Source organism: Octodon degus, unplaced genomic scaffold (assembly GCF_000260255.1).
Source record: "Octodon degus isolate 3935 unplaced genomic scaffold, OctDeg1.0 scaffold00004, whole genome shotgun sequence".
Lineage (NCBI taxonomy): Eukaryota > Metazoa > Chordata > Mammalia > Rodentia > Octodontidae > Octodon > Octodon degus.
The window spans coordinates 6,393,721-6,401,053 of record NW_004524580.1 but is presented as its reverse complement, the minus strand read 5'-3'; the positions used below and the strand labels follow the sequence as shown (position 1 = coordinate 6,401,053).

The 7,333-nt window shown below is 42.4% G+C and overlaps 1 protein-coding gene across 1 annotated transcript in view; it reads right to left on the bottom strand.

Moving 5' to 3' along the window:
• Syt1 (synaptotagmin 1) overlaps nucleotides 1–613 on the bottom strand; it is a 594,727-nt gene extending 594,114 nt beyond the window's left edge. The window contains exon 1 of the mRNA XM_004623750.2: nucleotides 306–613. The gene's annotated coding sequence lies outside the window, so the exon portion shown is untranslated. The remainder of the gene's footprint in view (nucleotides 1–305) is intronic.
• Nucleotides 614–7,333: the final 6,720 nt, after the last annotated feature.

The following is a 7,333-nucleotide window of genomic DNA, read 5'->3' as shown; positions in this document are numbered from 1 at the left end:
GTAGGGAGGGAGAGATTACCAGAGAGATTAACTGGGGTGGAGGACTGAGAAGAGAGCAGAAGAGAAAGAAAGAGGAGAAGATGGGGGATGCCCGGGATCAACTCCATCCTAGATCGCCAGCACCGCGCAAAGTGCTTCTCCGAGAGCAGCACATGTGTCTCCTATCTCTCACAATAGGTGCCCCCCCTCGGCTTCTCTCCCTAGGTCTCCCACCACCAAAATCCAAGTGTAGCGAGAAAATCTTTCTCACAGATTCCAGCGCACAGACACCACCGACGTGGCCCTGCCGTGGTCCCCTGCCTTACCTGGAGGGACGCCCGGGCGGTGGTGCCGGCTTTCGGTCCGCTGCGCTCTCGCTTTCCCCGCGGGGACCTGTGCGAAGCCCTCGCTACTCTCGCTGCCTCCGCTTGAGAGGGGCAGCCTGCAACACAAAAAGGGGTGTGTGGGTGTGGGTGTGTGGGAGGTTCTCCAGGACCACCAGCTGGTTACAGCTGGCGCCCCCACCCTACACACACCCCTTGGGGTTGAGCACCACCCTGGGGGCTTGCCCCGGGTGCAGCCTCAAGTTGCGGGCGCTGCTCGCTGCTGCGGTCGCTGCTGGAGGAGGAGGTGGAAAGACACTGGGGGCAGGACTCGGTCTAGAGCATCCCCACACTGCAGCTTCTCCCGGAATCCCTCCAGTGAGGAGGCGGCCGCCCATCATCTCCCAGCCCCGGCTGCCTGATTGGTTCCACCCGGGTACGCTGCGCCGAGGAGCCAATCCGCTAGCGCTCCTAATAGGTGGATCCGCTCAGCCAACAGCGCCCATCCCAGTTCTGCGAGGGTCTCTCCAGGCCCACAGCGGACAGGGACCCGAGAAGGGGGGCCGAGGAGGACTGGGGGAGGGGGTCGTGGAGAGGTTAACGCATGCCAAGGAGACACTCTCGAGGGTTTCGGATGGGCCCTCTGGGCGGGCTTCGGGATGCCCACGACCTGTTCAGCAAGCCATCTATGCACAGGATAAGGAGACGGCACAATACAAAGCTTTTTTTTTTGTACTTTCAATCAAAACCTGCCCTGATACTGAGCATGCCCAGACTGCCACAGCGCCCTCGGAGTTTCGATGTGTGTGGGTTCCCGGGCTGTGGGTTTTGGGAAAGGTGGGAATGGGGCAGGGAGAGGCAGAAGTTTGTCATTGGCCACTTGACCCGGCAGTTAGGAAAGCAGCGCAGGGCTCGGAACTCGTGTGCTCAGCCGAGCCAAGCGCAGGTGGCTCCCGGCGCTGAGGGAGGCTGGGGATGTTGTTGCGCCGGGGTGAGGGGCTGGAAGCGGGTTCAGGCTCCCCGGAGCCCCGATGGATGCCTGGAGACTTCGCCTGGGGAAGGGTGCGGGGAGCCGAGCTGCAGGGGCTGCCGGGTCCCCTAGGTGGGGCGGAGGAGAGCGACTCCACCCAGCCGCTGCGGCCGGGCGCGGAGAGTCCGGGGAGTTTCCACTGCAGCGACCAATAAGTTTGCAGACCTGGGTCAGGCACGGCGTCGTTGGGGGTGCTTGTTCTCGGTGTGCGTGTGTGCGCGCGCGTGTGCTCGCCCCCTCCCCCATCCCTCTCCACCCCTTGCCAGCGCGGTGACGAATAAAGCCTAGGTTTCCTCCCTCCTTCCTCTCTTCCCTGCTCAAGCGTTGTGCTGGGAAGTAAGAAGCTTTTCCCTTGTGAGAGCGGAGGTGACCTGATTGTCTCTAAGCGCTTGGGCAATTTATAGCTTGTTAATACCCAGATAGCGAACCAGTGGTGTGGCGGGTGGGGGCAGGGAGGGCGCAGCCGGGCTGGGAGGCGCGGGTGCGTTATCCGCTCCACAGGTGAAGCATCTCAAAATGCAGCCAAGTCCTCTCTGTCTCGATCACCTGTTTCACTTGACCTTGTTTAATGGCCTTTGGACTTCTTATTTGTTTGACTTAAATCACCTAACAATTTGCATACACTTGATCAATAGCTACACATTAGAACTTTCTTAATTGGGCTCTTCATTTTTACTGAGAAGGTTATCTTGGCATCTCAGGTAAGGAAATAAATAGCTCTCTCAATTCCCCGAAGTCATCCACTTTGAACTGGAGTTTTTATTAACAATGGTGAGCAAAGGTAAATGCAGCGAGGATTCAATTAACGGTAACACATTTCCTCAAGTTTTTAATTAAGTTTCCCATATTTATGTAATGTTTAAAATTAAGATGCTCATTCTTAAAGCAGGGAAAAAATGAGTACCTTGGTATAAACTTAGCATCCTAGGAGACCAAGTCTTGTGGTTTTGGCTTCAATGGCATTATAGGGAATTTAGCCTTAGAGGTAGAGTTAGGAAAAGGATGGCCCCCAAGTTGTAACTTTATGTAAATATGCATATCTTATTTAAAAAAAAATTCCCCAAATCACGTTTTCAAATACTTTCATGTTGGAGAGAAAAGTTAATATAAAATTGATTTGAAATATGTGGTGAAGAACATGGAGAAAAAATAGTATGAAGAGTTAAAAAAGTGGATAGAGTACAGCCTTTTTGTTGTTGTTGTTGTTTTAATGTATTTGGAACAGGGTCTCACTATGCAGCTTGAGCTCACAGTGATCCTCCTGCTTTCAGCATCCCCAGTGCTGGGATTACAGGCGTGTGTCACCATGCTGGGTCTTGGTGGCCCACTGGGCGTGCCCAGAGCAGGCAGGCAGGGCCTGTGGTGCTAGGGATTGAAACTCGGTCCTTGTGCTTGCCTAAACAGGCGCTTAGTACGCTGAGCTATTTCACTGGCCCTCTTTAATTTGTTATACAATAAAAGTCTTAGCCTAACAGGATTGGTATAATATCCACCTAGCAGAGATCTTTATTCTAAAAATATACCTAAGCAATTGTGTAGATTCCAGTCATTAAACCTGTGTGTCTTTCATGTACACAAATACCCACTCATAAAAACAAATAGAATTATTTAGAACATTATCAGTAAGAAGAATGCCATGAATACAGACTTTGGAATCTCTGTTCTAGATTATTTCTAGCAACAACATTTTTAGGCACTGTGTTTCCTGCCTGCCTTATGTTGTCCCGGAGAAGCTGTCTCAGTGGCCAGAATTCCAGACACGAAGAGGGTCACCTGCTTGTATCTTGGTGTTCCTTGAGAGAGACTGCTGAGCTAAAATAAACAATGGACTATAGTTGGATAACATGCTTAGTTTTATGAATATTAACATTTTTGTTTATAAATATCGTGAAGACTATACACTGGCTATTGGCATAGGTTTTTGAAAAACTGAAAAAAATTCTTTTTCTTTCTCCTATTTTCACATTCTCTTCAATTTTTGGAACTTCACTAAACTTCTGGCTGGTCCTTCTGGCTGGACACGTCAGGCTTTCCTTTTGCAGACAGCTTGTATCACCTCTTTGCTTATTCACTAAGAGAAATTTCAGGGCAATCATCCTCTCATTCCACCCCACTAGCCCTTTTTTCTGCCGCTTTTATCTCTAAGTCCCAATGTCTTTTGCTGCAGGACCTTAAGTAACCCACTGGTTGTGTAGTATTTTTAATCTTTTTTTTTTCAAAACCTATTTCCTATTTTTTAAAATAACTTTTGCATTCTCATTGCTCAATTTTATTATATTTTCTTCACAATCTTGTTCTGGTGAAGATCTCCCTGTTATCATTTTCTTTATTCCTTTTTCATTGAATTTCTCTATTTACCACTTTAATGCTTCCTTTGCCATCTATTTTAGACTGCAGGATCAGAATAGAAACTAAATTGGATTGGGGCACTGAGGAGAAAAGTGTGTCTTATGGCAAGATTGGGAATTAGGGACTCGAGAAACTAGAAATTCATTAAGCACAAACTTAGCCAAGGCTTCCTGAGGACTATGGTAAGAATGCTTTCAAGAAAGAGGTGTTGAGAAAATGCTGCTTATTGATGGTACATGCCTATGATCAGAGCATTCTGGAGGCTGAGGCAGGAGGATCATTATGATTCCCTGGGCTACGTAAGTGATTTCAAGGCCAGTCTGTGTGGTTAGTAAAACCCTGTCTCACAAAAAGAAAAAAAAAGTAAAAGTTACGTGTAATTAAGACTCTGATATATCATTAAGCTTTATATCATTGGTAGCCACATTAGTCATCTGGTGAAAGCTTGTTATGGTTTGTGCATAGATGTCCCCCCAAAGCCTCATGGGGCACCTTCTGGAGTTTGTGATTGATTCTTGATCCAATGCTGGAATTGCAGGTGTGAGTCCTACACCCTGGCCCTGGGGTGAGTAATCTGTATTACAATGTAAGGAGGGGAGAGAGGCTAGCTAGCTGGCTGAGCTGCTAACACCCCATTTGCTCTCTGCTTTTTGCCACTGCCTTGAAAGATGGCTCAATGCCATGTGCCACTCTGCTTGGAGCTGGCTGAGTATACACTGAAGGCTCCACTAACTGTAAGCTAAATAAACCTTTCTTTCCTTCATTTTGGGTGTTGGGTATTTTGTTTCAGCAATGACAGAAGAGTAACTGAGGCAAAGCTATTTATAAATATCATTCTACAGAGTTATCAAAATTAAAAATAATCAATTTTAAGTTTAAGTTTGGTTCCTTCTCTGTATAGGTTCTCACCTAATTATTGTCGTTTGGTGTTATGCATTCATTGTCTTACACTGATTTTCTAGATACTGCCTTTGTTTTGCTTTTTGTTGTTGTTGTTATTTTCCTTTCTGGGACAGATTAACTAAATCATTGTTGTCCCCGTTTTAATTCTGTATCTGTGCATGTTTTTTCCTATCTTATTTTTTAAAGATAATAACACATAGTAAAAAAAATAGAAATGATACAGGACTTCACCGAAAAAAATGATAGGAATTCAACAATGGTTGTTATATTGCTTATAGAAACTTTGTATATAACAGCTTTGTCTTCAAATTAGTTGTTCACATTACCAGATATAAGCATATAAATTTGATCAAAATGTTAAAAAGAAGAAAAAAGAAAAAGATTTAAGCATTAACTATTCCTTTCAATAGACCCGTAGAAATCAACAGTACATTCACCCAAGGCCCCTTGTATTTTAAGACTCAATCCAAAAATGGGCTTCTGAGATGAATACACACTTCTCAGAGGGAGAACTACAAATTGCAAATAAATATATGAAAAATATTCAAATCATTGGTCATTCAAGAAATACAAATTAAAACACCACAGAGATTCCATCTCACCCTAGAAAGAATCACTATTGTCCAGAAGCCATCCAAAATAAATGTTAGAAGAGCTATGGGGAGAAAGGAGCACTTCTCCACAGCTGGAGGGAGTGGAGACTGGTGTAATAACTATAGAGATCAGTGTGCAGAATCCTTGAAAAATGAGGATTAGAGGTCCCATTCCACTTAGCTGTTCCTCTCCTGGGTATTTTTCTAGAAAAACTAAAATCTTCACACCACAGTGATATGTGTTCACCCACGTTTATAGCAGCACAATTGGTCATAGCTACATCTTGGAAACAACCCCAATGTCCATCAAATGAGGGATAGATAAAAAAGACATGGTGTTTTTATACAGTGGAGTATTGCTCAGCTATTTTAAAAAAAAGATAAACTCGAAGCTTTTATAGGTAAATGGGTGCAACTAGAGACTATATTCATAAGTGAAATAAATCAGACTCGCATGGGTAAACATTGTATTGTCTCCCTAGTGTAAGAACCTGAAAGAATAAAGAAAATCCAAAAGATGCAATAGACACTGTGAAAGGGAAAGAAGCTGTTCAAAGGGAAGGAACAACTGGGATGAGAGAAAGGAGAAATAAAAGGAACAAGGAAGGGAAAATATATAGCTCAGCTTTTAATTACATAGTGGTTACATTCTTTTAAAGAGTAGGTATGTATACAGAAGAGAGATTGGCTCTTTCTCATCCTCTTTCCCTACTCTCGCTTTCCTACCACCTTTTGATCTATTTCCCATTTGAAAGAGATATATTTGCTTATTTTCATTTATCTTGCTTTCATTTTTCTATTTATATTGTGGATTTCTCATAGGTGAGCAATCATATGGTATTTAGGGTTGTGTGTCAGATTTATTTCACTTAACACTGTGGTTTCAAGGTGCATTCATTTTCTTACCAAGGATTCCAGTTCGTACCCCTTCACAGCTGAGCACTACTTCATTGTGTATAAATATCACGTTTTCCTTATCCATTCCTCGCCTGCTGGATGTATAGGCTGGCTTAAAGGTTTAACTACTGTGAATTGTGTTGCTATAACCGTGGGTATGCATGTATTGCTAGAATATGATGTCTTTAACTCTTTTGGAAATGGCATGATGATTTGGATAAAATCCCCTCTTTAGCATTAATTTCCTATGTGACCTTGAAAAGTATACCATATTCTGCCAAATCTCAGTTTTCTCAATTAAAATAGTACATAAAATACTGTATATATCTTTATGGATAGTCATGAGAATTAAAATCACTGTGCATAAAATATAGCGCCTAGCACATGTCAGGGCCTTAAGGACTGCAATCTATTTGGACTATTTAATTGTCATCTTTGCTGTTGCTATGTCTACTTTTCCTTTTCTAGAAGACTGAATTTCCTTCTCTCATTTAGTGTATTTCAGCCATTGGCAAGATATGTGGACTTAGATTTTATTTACTCTTTCACTTTCTGCTCAAAAGGAAAGAATAACAGGAATGGGGGAAAGGAGAAAGGAAAGAAAGAAGGAAAGCATATGATATTGAACATAACTGTGATACTAATTTTCATTGGTTTATTGAAAGGAATGGTTAATGCCTAATTGTTTGAACAATTTCTCATACCTATATATGGTAATCTGAGCAACTACTTTGAAGGTAACAGTATGTAATAGAACAACCATTGTTATTTTCCTATCATTTTGTTTTGAAAATTTGTATCATTGTTTATTTTTTTATTGTCTTTAAAATAAAAGTAATGATGATTAAAAGAAGATATATTAGACTTAGAGACCGTATTTATAAGTGAAATCAGTTAGACTGTCATATGTAAACATTATATTGTCTCCCTGGTGTAAAAAACTGAAAGTAAATAAGATGCATAAGAGATATTGTGAAAGGGAAAGAAACTGCTCAAAAGGACAGACCAACTTGGATGGGAAAAAGGAGAAAGGAAAGGAATATATATTTATATATGATAGCTAAGATAATTGTATGACTAATTTCTATGAGTTCACTGAAAGGAATAGTTAGTGCTTATATTGTTTGATCCATCTTGCATGCCTCTATCTGGTAATCTGCACAACTACTTTGAATATATCAACATTCAAATATATATAATAGCCTTAGTTAATTTCCTATCATCTTGTTATGAAATTCTGTATCATTTTTATTGTTTTT